This window comes from Formica exsecta, unplaced genomic scaffold, assembly GCF_003651465.1.
Source record: "Formica exsecta isolate Colony F162 unplaced genomic scaffold, ASM365146v1 scaffold443, whole genome shotgun sequence".
Classification (NCBI taxonomy): domain Eukaryota; kingdom Metazoa; phylum Arthropoda; class Insecta; order Hymenoptera; family Formicidae; genus Formica; species Formica exsecta.
Genome location: NW_021851667.1, coordinates 84783 through 98428, shown reverse-complemented (window position 1 = coordinate 98428; position 13646 = coordinate 84783). Strand labels below are relative to the sequence as shown.

The window sequence follows — 13646 nt, the reverse complement described above, 5'->3', positions numbered from 1 at the left end:
ATATATAATATATTTTTAACTTTAAAGAAGAAATTATATTCTTAGGGATATCTTTCTTTATCTAAGAAATTTCTCCTTCTTACAAAATACATTTAAATACACACATATACATATTATTAATAACTTATTAAATTAAATGATACATTTAATTTAATACTGCTTTTAATATAATATTATTATTTGTCATTATTATTACATATTATTACATATTTTATTCGCGTGTATAATTATGTTATAATATTATTTATGTACATGATTAATATTAATTTTAAGAAAAGAAACTTATACCGATGATTTGATATTGACATAAAATTATTAATATTTTCAATGTTTGAACTTTAAAGTATCGAAAATTCGGAGTAAAAATATCGATATTTAATAATTATATTAGGATATAATATAAGATGTGTTAACATATTGCTTCACTGTTCCTACGGAACAATCGGCGAAATTCGGTGCGGATTATACGACATTGCTGCGCGTCGTAGATAAGGCGCTTACTACCGCCGTGGTGCATTTACAAATGCATTTTCAGTAATCGCGACACGTAAATCCGCTTATGAATTCGCAATGATCGGGGTGCATCCGAGCCCGAGCACGTATTCTCGATCGGAGATTTCTATGATTTCATTTGCTCAACTCTTGCTCGACTATCGCTTGCGCGCTATATTATACGGAAGGCTTTTGTATCTAAATATGTATTTTTTATATATACACACTCGTATATACAATAAGTCATAAGATAAGAGTATAATTATCTAGTTTGCATTATTCGGATAAAATTTAATATTTATCATCTTTATTATATTTTCATTATTCGTTATAGAAAAATGACATAGTTTAAGAGCCATTTTATCAAAATTTTTTATCTAGAAATCTTTTGTGACACATACACACGCACGCACGCACGCGCGCGCGCGCGCGCACACACACACACACACACACACAAATCTACTCTTGTGGAAAAAATTTTTAAAAGTTGTATAATAAATGACAAGTCGTGTGTGCGTGCGCGCGCGTGCGTGTGTGCATACATCTTAGGAAATTTATTATAATCTTATACATTGAAAAATTTGGATGATGTAATGTGAAAAGCAATTGATATTTATTGATTGACAATTGAATTAAATAACCGATATTTAAGTAAGTTATTTCTTTGTGTGGAAAAATAGATCTCTAAAACATGACAAATTTTCGTCATCTTCACAACAACTTTCTTTTAATTTGTTGTGTTACTTATGTAACGCGCAATACGATACATTTAGAAAAGAGCATTATAATGACATAACTGACATCGCGGCAGAAGTATTTTTAGTACGTATATAGCAACGCGATAAATCTTCTGCTTTTTACGAGATTTCGTTAAGGATAAAAGGCACGGTGTATAAGGATAATTTAATGGCCGCGAAGGCGACGGACCGAGAGTAAGTTATCCTGCGGTCGATTGTGCAGCTTATGCGAGACGAGAAATCACGGAAATGTGGACATATGAAAAAATAAAATACATCCACGAATTTACCGAGAAAGAGAGAAGAGAAATTAATCATTTGAATAAAATACTTTAGAGAGAGAGTATGGCAAATACAAATTTTTTTCAAGGGGGATACTTATTCTTTGTAAAGTATTATTGCAAAGATTCACAATTTTGGGGATTTATCTTGTTGATATTTAACCGAAGAATATTGTTTACGAAATTTATATATTTATAGCCACTGGGATTGGTTGGTATGTTGCTTATTGATAGCTATATCTTAGAATTAGTTGATTATATATTTATTAGAAATAGGAATTTTATACTAAACATAAGGAATAAAGGAGATATTTGTGAAATATATATTATATTACAAACATCTCCTTTATTCGTAATACATGTAATACATCGTAAAGTCAAGAGTTAAACATAATGAATGTAAATCATAAAATTAGCCATTTAATTTCATAGACATAATGTTGGCATCTTACATATTTTACTTATCAAAAAATCGATACGTTATAAGACTTTCTGTGTATTCGACTCTGGAATACTACAATTTTCCACAATCGCATATTACAACTTATTAAAAGAACGTTTCGCATGTTTGTATTTTATTGGATAATTAAAAAAAATATTTTTTTAAAAATCCTTTTTTAATTTATTATATACAAGAGAGAGAGAGAGAGAGAGAGTATGTAGATTTTTAAAAAATTTATAATAAAAGTATAAAATATTTTTTAGAGACTGGATGTTATTTCACATTCGGTATAGTATTCCAGGATTAAAGAAAAAACGGATACAAAAAAAACGATCATAGCTGAACTCCGGTGGACTAAGTTGTGGCCATTCTTTTAATTCTTTAACCTCGGTCGTTGATCGATGTAGCACACCCACGCGACACGAAAATGGAATAATCAGTGCAAAAACCCAGATTCAAAGGTAATCTGCCCACATCCTCAGTAGCATTTGGATACATTTTCATTCCTGAAGATAGTATCGGCTTTTTTGTTCAAGTATTACTTTGTCGTTCCCTTTACTTTTGGCGAGAAAGCTCTCTAATATATACGATGCATCCGTTGCATCGTTGCTGCATAAATGCGAAACAATAGTTTTTCAGAGCAAGCATGTAATTGTAGAAAGTGTCCCATATCGGAAAATCGAAAAAATTATAAAGTTTTTGAATCGACAAAAATTGAATATACATGCACATTATATACATAGTAATTATAGAGAGAGAGAGAGAGAGAGAGAGAGAGAGAGAAATGAACTGATTTCAAATATATTTTTACTTTTCACGTTGTTAAATATTACAATTTCTTACTTAATAACCTTCACACACACAGATAATGTGTGTCTTTTTTATTTCAAATATTACACATTTTCAATGTGGAGGTGTGGATTTAATAAGTCAGATTTATAATAAATATTATAATACTAAAAACTAAAATGTCGGTATTATGTGCAATTCTACACAAATGCACAAGTGCGCATGGTTCTCGGTGTGAATAAATCGTGCTGTGATTCAATAGTGAACATTTACTGAGTGACATGCGCCACGCGAAATTTCATTAGGCCAGAGAGTAGATTTGCTTAATCCGCATTACTTTTTCCGCACGAAAGACTTTGCATGGCGTGACAAGATCATTAAAGGAATTAAGGATACTTGTTTTATTTACCGTTTATTTTCTACATTTTCCATATTGCGCAAAATAAATGCAAAAAATGGGCACAAAATGGGCTTTATGAGTTTACAAGCGCTAAATGTACAAATTTCAAGGATTGCTGTAAACGTTTTCGAAATATCGTACGCGTAGTCGGCCGTGAAAATTTGATGGTTGTAATATATTTTAATGCAACTTTGAGCACAGCGTTAATCACACACACATTTCTTTGCCGCTAGTTATGCAATATACTAGGCAGGCTACCGAAGTCACGTACCACTATTATATAATATTTCTCGGTCGATGATTAAACAATACTAAAGAGCAATTTATACGATATTACATCTATTTCGCTAAGCCAGACGCAAACAAAACGGCTTTATTTCGTGATAGCCGCTTCTATGAAATATGTCATATGTACATACAAAATTTATCATTCATATACAAAATAATATAATAATAATAGTAATGTTATCATTGATTTTTTTATTTATTGATTAACTAATAACACTAATTCGGCACGATTAATTATCATTTTTATAAGAACAATGTCGAGAGAAATATCAAACTCGTTCAAAAATTTGTCGAAACTGCAAACTTGTCGAAATCAATTTTTAGAACTACAAACGGTTCTAAATAATTAATTTTTCCAATTGTAATATTATATCAATATATTCAATTCATAAAATATACTTTTCAATTAAAACAGTGAATTTAACTTTTGAAGTTAAAATACAAAATTGCTCAGATTTATAAGGATAGGAGTTAAAAATGATATTTATATATATATATATATATGCATGTATGTACGTGTATATTTTTTTTGTACGGTCAGTGATAATGTTTAATGCAAGTGAATGCAATTTTATCTGCGCGTGCAAGCGGCACGAACGACTTTGACATCATGAACATTAAATTGCCGATCAATCATTTCCAGTACAGAGTAGTTTCGGCTCACCCATTAACCGAACGAAGCTCGTAATCGCAAACTATTTCAATAGCTGGAGTTTGATAACTCTCGTGCTTGTTAGCGCTTCGAGAGCCGCGCCCATTCGCATTGTCAGAGAAAAAACGGTACTTTGGAGACACGGGGTATATCACATACGTACGCGCGCGCGTGATATTAAATGGCAAAAGAAAGCATTCGAGCGCAATGAGAAAAAAAGAGTCGCGAGAATGAGAATTTCTCGTCTCGTGTTTTACAAGGGCGTTTTCCCCCTTTTTCCGTTCCTCCTTGTCTCCCTTGTTCGCCGTCACCGTTTGAAATTACGTCTACGTATCGTAGATGCGGTAAATTTATTTGCTATCGCAATCGTATACTTGTAAGAATTTTGCTTCTTCTCTCCTACAATTTTCGTTTTTTTTTTTCCGATTTATGAAATTATATATTACATGGATTTAAAAAATGGAAATCGAAAAATTGTTGGCCTTTATTTACCCTAAATGGATGAGAATCAATCGATAATATTTTAATCTTGTTAGAATTTATCAATATTTATATGTAAAAATAAAATATTTTATTTTGTTAGATGAGAATATTTGAATACTAGGTCATTATTTTAGATACTCGTGAAAGTTCATCGGACGGTTGTTCGATCGGGTAAGATCGAACCGATGAAAATGGTGTAACCTCATCCAATTTTAGCGTTGCATAGAAAGCTCACTTGGAAAGATGATATCTCAAGTAACGAGAGTAAATCGTCCTATGAAAATGGAGGAGAATATATTTTAATAATCTTTAAAATTAATAGTCTTTTTTCATAATATCAGATTTTACAATTTTTATATTTTCAAAGTAGAAATCAGATTAAAAATCTCACGTACTCAGAATGTTAAAAGAATGGTAAAGATGCATAAAAGGTAACACACCACCGATTTTATTGCCACTTAAATATGTTATAGGGAAGGTTCTTCTGAATAATTCCTCGCAAGAAATTTGTGAGGGACGGCATTAGTTTAGGAGATATAACAAATTAAAATTTCCAAGTTTTAATGCTTTTTCTATTATAAAATAAAAGGAAAAACGAAGTTTGTTTACGTTGTATTTGTAGAGCAGACATGGAAAAAGTGTTCGTTTACATTTACGGGATAGGTATACACTCATGAATACTTTGTCAATAATGTGTTTCACCTATTTCTTGCAGTTCGTTAAAAGCTTTTGTATGGAAAATGAAGCATTAATATAAGTATATATCTCCTAAACCAATGCCGTCCCCCACTTATTTCTTGCGGAGAATTACTCAGAAAAACCTCCCTTACAACATATTTAAGTAACGATTAAATCGGAGGTGTGTTAGGTTACCTTTTATGCAGTTTTACCGTTAATTGCTAGACAAATCCACATCACATGTACGATAAAGAATATTATTTACTTCAAAATTATTATTACATTTAGCATTTAGCTTTATTTTTATTTTTCCAAGTTTTTTTATAATAATCTCTACGTTTTTAAAGTCGTATTTTTGCATTATTTTAATAATTAAAAAGAACGCTTAATTTAAAAGTAATCTTGAAAAAACTCTCATGTTCGATTTTGTGATGCTGAAAGCAACTTAACATAGAGATAGAGAGAACTCTTGCGATACAATTATTGTATCTCTCATTAGCGGATATTCTTTAAGCCAAAACTTATTTGACGAACTTGGCGTCGAATTTTTACAGGCGTTCGAATTTAGTAGAATATGGAGAAATCACATTAATTGTGACTTTTAATTATTTATACATATATCTTTTTTATTATATATATCTTTGCAATTAATAACTTAAATCAATTGAAAAATAAAGTCTTGATATTTATATACTCTTTTTGAATGTATTAGTTCATAAAAAATTCTTTATTTAGATTCTAGTTAATTACTGAACAACTATTGCTCTTCATATTTGAGTTAAAAAATATCAATTTCAAATTGGTTAATATAATTTTGTGTTTAATTTAAGAAGAACATTTGTTGGTGTCTTGGGATACCCAGACGATGGGATACTACATTGAAGCGACGAACGCGCGAAGAGATACAAACTGTTGTACAGGCAGCGAGCGAGACGGGAGATCGATCGTATGTACGCGAAGAAAATTGGATGGCACGTCGCGCCGTAAAACAAATGGATATCGTGGCTGGACCATGTGATTAGCTATCAAGTTCCGAACGATATCAGGATATTAACCAATCGAGCTTTTAGTTACCGCCGAGGGTGAAAAGGATGAGCCGTAGCACTTCCGCTCTGTACATACACGGTGTGTACGGAGGGATCGCCTGCGAGACAATCTCTAACTATCCGGAACATTAAAATTACAGATAGACGATTCATTGTCAGTAAATTCTTCCATAAATACACGAACGGATAAGAGAGGAACGCACGAAAGATGAAGCGAATATTTGTTGTAATTTCTTTTACAACATTGATTAATGTATGCAATGTCCATGCATATGCAACTGGACTAATAATTTCATTATCTCTGTATATGTACAGAATAATTATATATCGAGTCTCAAAAAATGCAAATTTCGGCAAATATTAGAGATGGTGACAAATGGTTCTCTTTCTTATATTTCAAAGTTTTAAATTTGAGATTCTGTCATAAGACAAACAAGGTACTGCTCTGCCGGGTTTTCAGTCTTTTCTCTTTAAATGAAACTATATGTTTTTCTAATACAAATTGATTTTCTTCGCTATTCTGCGTATAAAATTATTGAAATGCGATTGAAAAGTTTATACATATCTTGCGAGATGTTTTATACTTTATGTCAGAAAGTATACATATATAGTTAATAGTCGTGTAATATTGTGTAAATCTAAAGAAAAACGTTAAACTCAAAACAATAAATTATTAGTACAATACTATTTAATCGCAAATCTTTAGAATGTCTCGTATGTGAATACATATATAGAAAAATGTATCAACTTTAGCTTTCATCATTCCACGACAATAAAAGTTTTTACGATGTATTTAGCGCAAATTATTAACACAAAATATTTATTTCTTATAGTGTATTATCATTTATTTTATTTATTTAGTATAATATAATTATTATTCGCGTTTACGTTTTCAAAAATATGGCGCTCTCTCTCTCTCTCTCTCTCTCTGTCTCTCGTTATCTCTCGATATATCATAATTACATGACGTTAAATTAGATTACAATGTGAAATGAATATGTCCATTTAATCATGGAGCATAAGATTGGAAGTAACAATGCATGAATATCGCGGATTACTTAAATACAGATTCTTTTGGGGTAAATTACGGTACTGAAGTACTGTAAAGCGAATACAAAGCAGCGCGTGATCTAGCTTTTTCACCTTTATCGTTCTTGTGATTTGTTGCAATACAAGTTGCTCTGTGTGAGAACGTAGAGGATCTCTGAGTTATTTAAAAAGTTTCTTTTGTCTTTACTGGTCCCTGACGAAAGCATTTTTAATTGGACTCCTAAGTGCCCACGGGCATGCCGCAACGTATAGTATCTACATACTGGTGCAAGTACGTGGCCGGCAAACTGCTGTGAGATTTTTTTTGTGTTTATCACAGTACGTGTATGACGCAAAAACATTTATTAGAATTGTAGTAATCGAACTTATTTTGACACAATTATTGTGATTTCAAAATTTTATTTGCAGTATATTTGATTGTAAGTGTTAACATGTACAATTGTCTTTTCTCTTTTAAACATATGTACTATATTATATAACAGCAGAATCACTTTAATTTTAAGCTATTTATGTAATAATATCAATTTGAATTTGAAATTACTCGTTCTTCAAAAGTCATTTGAAGATCAATTAAGTAATTTAAAATAATTTAAGTTACTAACGAAATTCTCTGTATGAGATATCAAAGTCACTGATATTTTTTTGACATAGAATATTGAATCTGTTTATACAATGTATACAGTGTCTCTTTTGGTTATAAGATCGATTTTTCCTCCAATTATAAAATCGCGTGTTATAAGATCGTGTTATCCCGACCTCGAAAGAATGAGTGTTTTTTTATCTATATGTTATACATCATTGAATTCAGCTCGGCTTTATCTAATATCGAAAACCAGCTCCTTTTATAAAATGTCATTCTGCTTCGTTGGCTTCCTTATCTCATTTTTGTTTAGACGAAAGATTTAGATTCAGAGACAGTTTTTCTAGAAGGTAAATACGATCGAACGATAACGATCTCTAATTCGAGAACTTTGATAAAATCTTTTAAAAAATGCTTCACAAATCTTTAAAAAATATATACTCGTATGACTAAAAAAACATCATTCAATCATCTATTAATCATTTATTTATTGCAATGATTTATCTAATTTATTTGTTCTTACAACTGTATTAATATTTTGTATGTATATAGCTCAAAGGGGTGCTCAAAGCTTATGTTATTCTAATAAAACTCAAGGCGAAAGGAAAGTATTTAGAATCTAGATGGATGATATCGTTTCTCATACTTGAATTGTGATGCTGTTACGAAGTTGCAGAAGTAAATCAAGAACAAATCAGATATAGATTTTTCAATATCGAATTAACATCCATCCAGTATCATTGACATGACGGCTATGTAACTATTCTGATGAAGCACCGTACGTCACTGTAGCGCGCCAAGACAGTGATTAATCGAAATGATAATGGAGACAAATCGAAGTCTCGAAATACATAAACCGGTGTTATCAAGATGAGAAATTTTAGTTGTTAAAAAATATTTTATTCTCTTTTTATATAAAGTCTGTCATAATATTTTATAATTCGAAATTTATATATACTAATAGCTATTAATTCGGGGCTATTTTATTAAAAATAAAAGTTGTTGTCATGTTCCGTCATATTCTATTTAAGTTTTCTCGATTTATATAGCATTATTTAATTAAATTACTTACTATCTTTGGCTAACTCGTGTTATTAGTTGTAGATTGATGCCATCATTGTTTTGAGATGAACCGTGCCCATACGTGCACACGATATTTCTTTTTTGAGAGAAGTTTAAAATTTTCGGGCCAAGAAAGATCGATATCGGTGCAACAATCGAGTTGTTATAGACTTTTTCTACACAGAGCATCTGCTTCGGTAAATGTAGCATTGCATTCTGTACATATTAGAAAGTATATCGCATTAGTTTTGATCATCACTTTATATGTAGGGATATATAGCCGCCGTGTTTGGTATTTTCTTCGTGTTGGGGTAAAACCGGGTATCTACACACCTCATGAAAAGAGGAAAAACTGTTATCCTGATTTTGTCTCCCTACAAAAAGCAGTTGGAAAACTACCACTCAGAAAAAGAAACCACTAAAAAAAAGCTTTTTGAGATTCCTAAAGTTAAAAAATTAAGTAAGAAAGTCCTGCAGCAATGTAGAACAAGAGGATATCTTTATTTGTGATTTTTGTCAATAGAATACATCTTTGTATTGTATTTTGATTAAAATAAATCTAGATTTTGTAATTGCACGGTGTTTTACATGTTTTCAAATGGGTACCCATTTTACCCAACCAGTAGGGCGAAACCGATTATTTTGACTTCTCTAAAAACCTTGTTATCCTTGGTAAGCAAATATTTTTTTCAACAATTAGTCTTATTTTCTCATAGTTTAAGGTTCACTAAAGACTACCAACGGCCAGCAAAATTTTTTTTACTCTGATTTTTTTTGTAGAAAGACAAATCCAAAAAAGTTCTTTGTAAATTTAACTTTTTGTAAAAAGCCTAGGTTTTTTTTTAATAAGAGAAATTCGGTCTTATATAAAAATTCGATATTCTTTAAAAATTAAAAAAAAACTTTTTTTATGGAGAGACTAATTTTGCAAAAAGGTTGCAACACACACGTATAACAATATATATATTTTCACTATTTATATTATAAAGTGCTTTAAAAAGATAAAAAAAAATATTGATTTAATAACAGATTTATTAATCACTTTAGAATCGATTTTTTTTCAGGGAAAATGGAAATAATTTCTTACTTTAATTTTTATGTTATTTATATTTATAATTTAAAAAACCTTAAATTAAATTTTTATTGAAATAAATTGCAGCTTTACGGTTGAAGAATGTAATTTTATGCTGACTTAGCTAAAGTTTATTTTACATAAAAAATTATATTTTGGAAATTATTAATGCTTTGATATTTTTGTGTTACAATAAAAAACGATTTTAAATTGTCGAAAGAAGCCGTTATTAAAATAACATTCGATTTCTTTTTCGAAAAATCTATTATCATAATATTTAATCTTTATTTTATCGTTACACATAGCGAAATCGATCATGTTTTAATATTAGCAGCATAATGAAATAGTAATAATCACATATAATTAGTATTCGTTGGTGGCTCTCTTGGTATATTGCGTGAGCGAATACGGAAAGCCTACGCGGTGTTTTGGTTAACCGATTGGGGCCAATTAAACTAGAAGTAAATTTGTGATACGCTCAAATGATCGAAGTCTTTTGATATATTGACCACATCGTGGCCTATACGTGTACATACACGTATATGTATAATATATCGATGTATAAGGTTTACTGTAACCAATAGTACAATCGAAAAGTCGTTATGCTTACAAAAATAAGGAAAGTGTATATATATATATATATATATATATATATATATATAAACAATAAGAATAATATTTTTTTTGTTTATAAAACTTTGTTTTCCTGAAGAATAAATTTGATAATTGGAAGATTAGTAATATGCTTGCACTTTTTTAAAACTTGGTTCTTCGATGAAAAAAAAAAAGAAAGATTCTATCATATACGTCATTGAACTCGTCTTGACAACTATTAACATTTTACAGTTTTAATAAAACAATTTAGATAAGATAATAAGTATTTAAGAAGTTGTGTATATGTGAAAGTATCAAGATCGTTTTTAATTTTTTTTAAGAGAATGTTAGAGATTTTTATACATATTTTGATAGTCATTATTTCGAGACAAATTTGATGATGCATAATGCAAGATCGTTAAAGATGATCCAAATTTAAAAAATACCAGGATATTATTAATCGTCCAATTTTCATAGCCAATTTTCTCTAAAATAAAGCCATATATATTAAAAAGTCATATATAAATTTATTTTATATGTTTGATTTTATTCTTATTTCATGTAAAGACATTTTTAGGTTTTATAATCAATAACTTGGATCATCTTGTACGTATATCGTAACGAATAGGGAATCGGGCGTATGAGAGAGAAAGAAAGAGAGAAAGAGAGAGAGATAGAATAATAGTAGCTGCGGTCCAGCGATCATCCATATGAGATTGACAGATCTGTCCGATGATCGATACCTGTGATTGGCACACAGCCGCGTTACCACTCTGATAATGCCATTTATTCTCAGCAACCTCCACAATTCAGCCTTGTGCATTATTTGCGATAACGGCTACGTAATTTATATTTATATGTTTGTATGGCCTTAGTATATAACGAATATATAAGCAAGAAAATATAAATGCTGTTAAAAAAAAGTTTTTGTAAATTTATAAAGACTATACATATTTATTATTATTTAGGAGCTAGTAAAATTTTAAGATTTTGTAGTTGAAATAGATTTTATGATGCTACTTGATAATTTTGTCACGTTTAATTTTATTATGTATAAAAATTTCACCAATTCCGCTTTAGAGAGTAAAAGAAAGCGAATTATAATCGCGATCTCTCTTGTGTAATCTTTCGGTTGAGATTATGAAATCAATTCTCTTAAAAAGTAAAACCGTAATAACTACTTACTCTGCTTATCCAGAAGAAATGAAATATGTTCTCGAATATTTTGGCACGCTTCCAAGTTCTGTAGGTCTGTTTCAAACAAATTAAAGAAATTATGCTCGTTGAATTTAAACAAATAATGATATGATAACGGCCTCTACGAGCAATATTTGGGTGTTCAATTTTATTTTTTTTGTATTATTTTCATTTATAAAATTTACAAATCTTTGTGGGACGTAAACCTTGGTAAAACAAAAGGGATGGTGATAGACATTAACATTTGCGCCTTGCGAACACGCCCGGAGGTATGAATAGACTTGCTCCATGTAACCACTTATTTATGTAAGATTTTTCGGTAGCTGAAAAGACACAAGTCAGTGTCGAAACATCCCACAAAGATTTGTAAATTTTGTAAATGAAAATAATACGAAAAAATAAAATTGAACACCCAAATATTGCTCGTAGAAGCCGTTATCATATCATTATCTGTTTCAAATAGGCATTTTTATTTGTAAATTCTGCAAACTACATGTTACTAGTGTAGTGTAGCTAATGTATCTACAAATTTTTCAATTGCACTAATCGTTTATACAATCTTTTTTCTCCCCTAGAGAGAAAAAAAGGTGTTAACTTGACTCTAAATGCGTTTAGTTGGTTATCATTTCTTTAGTGAAATATTTAAGTATTTAAATCAAACACACGTTGTATTTAAATCAAATACTTAAATATTTCAACTAAAGAAAAAAACGGGCAAATAAGAACCTAGAAAACAGAGCGTTATAATGAATTGAAATATGGATTAAAGAACTAATATCAGAGATAAAAAGTATATAAGCGCTATAATATAATAACGCTATACATATAAATCTTACTTTATAGCATCTTCATGATATTGAAGTTGAAGTATGAAATCATTCGTTCAGTATTTGAATAAATGTGACGTAAAGACCCTACGAAGCGGAAAGGCACGATAAAAGGGTCGGTTTTCCCAGTGATGCTTCGTTCTATTTTACGCTATTGTGATACCGCAACCACTTCTCGCTTCTCGGTTCTTCGATTCTCTTGAAAGCTTTCAAGGAGGCGGAACATTTGGCCTTGCCTTACCTCGCTATGCCTGCAAAGACGTCTGATTAATGCCTGCACATTCGTTAAGTCAATGGATAAGTTAGCCTTTGAAAGGTCAATATTTCAACGAGAAATGGCCGCCATCTCGTCGCATTCTTACGTTAAAGTAGGCTAATTTATCGAGCGATTAACGGAAGCAGTAATTTGCATTCAGTTCTTGAAGAGAAGTTCGATTTCACTTTATTAACGTAGCTGTGTTATCATCGATAGCGAAAAAGTTATAGGAAAGAGAAAACGAGAAAAGATTTGCTCTATAAAAAAAAGTTATTTTTCAAAAAAGATTTCTCGAAGAATAATATAGGAATAATCTATAGCGCGAGACGCGAGTCGTTATTTATTAACAAAGTACAATCGGATAAATCCGTGATTAAGTACCTACTTATTTACATTTCTTTACTTTTTACGATAGCTTATACTCTCTCGGGAAGAAAGAAGCATTTTTTTCTTATTGTTAGACTTTTAATCATACAAATGTGTGTTAATGTTTATGTTTTACATGAATAGTAATTAATTTCAAACTTACTTTAATTTCTTGACAAAAGAGATCTTGACAAAATTTCTGTCTCAAATTAAAATTGGAAAGGAATACAAATTTATATTTGAAATTGAAGTCGATTGTCGAGAAAAAATCGGCATCAGAGACTAAGGATAATAATTTTTTCCATCAGAAGAGAGAGAGAGAGAGAGAGAGAGAGAGAGAGAGAGAGAGAGAGA

At 30.4% G+C, this 13646-nt stretch overlaps 1 protein-coding gene and 1 long non-coding RNA gene across 2 annotated transcripts in view; one reads left to right on the top strand and one right to left on the bottom strand.

The window, feature by feature from the left end:
- The window catches only part of LOC115240637, a 25081-nt gene that overhangs the window by 850 nt on the left and 10585 nt on the right, over positions 1–13646 (top strand). The window lies entirely within an intron of this gene.
- On the bottom strand, positions 11270–12864 carry LOC115240638. Its single transcript, XR_003884793.1, has 3 exons — positions 12680–12864; positions 11832–11897; positions 11270–11556 (listed from the first exon to the last, which is right to left on the bottom strand). It is a non-coding gene; the product is annotated as an uncharacterized LOC115240638 (long non-coding RNA).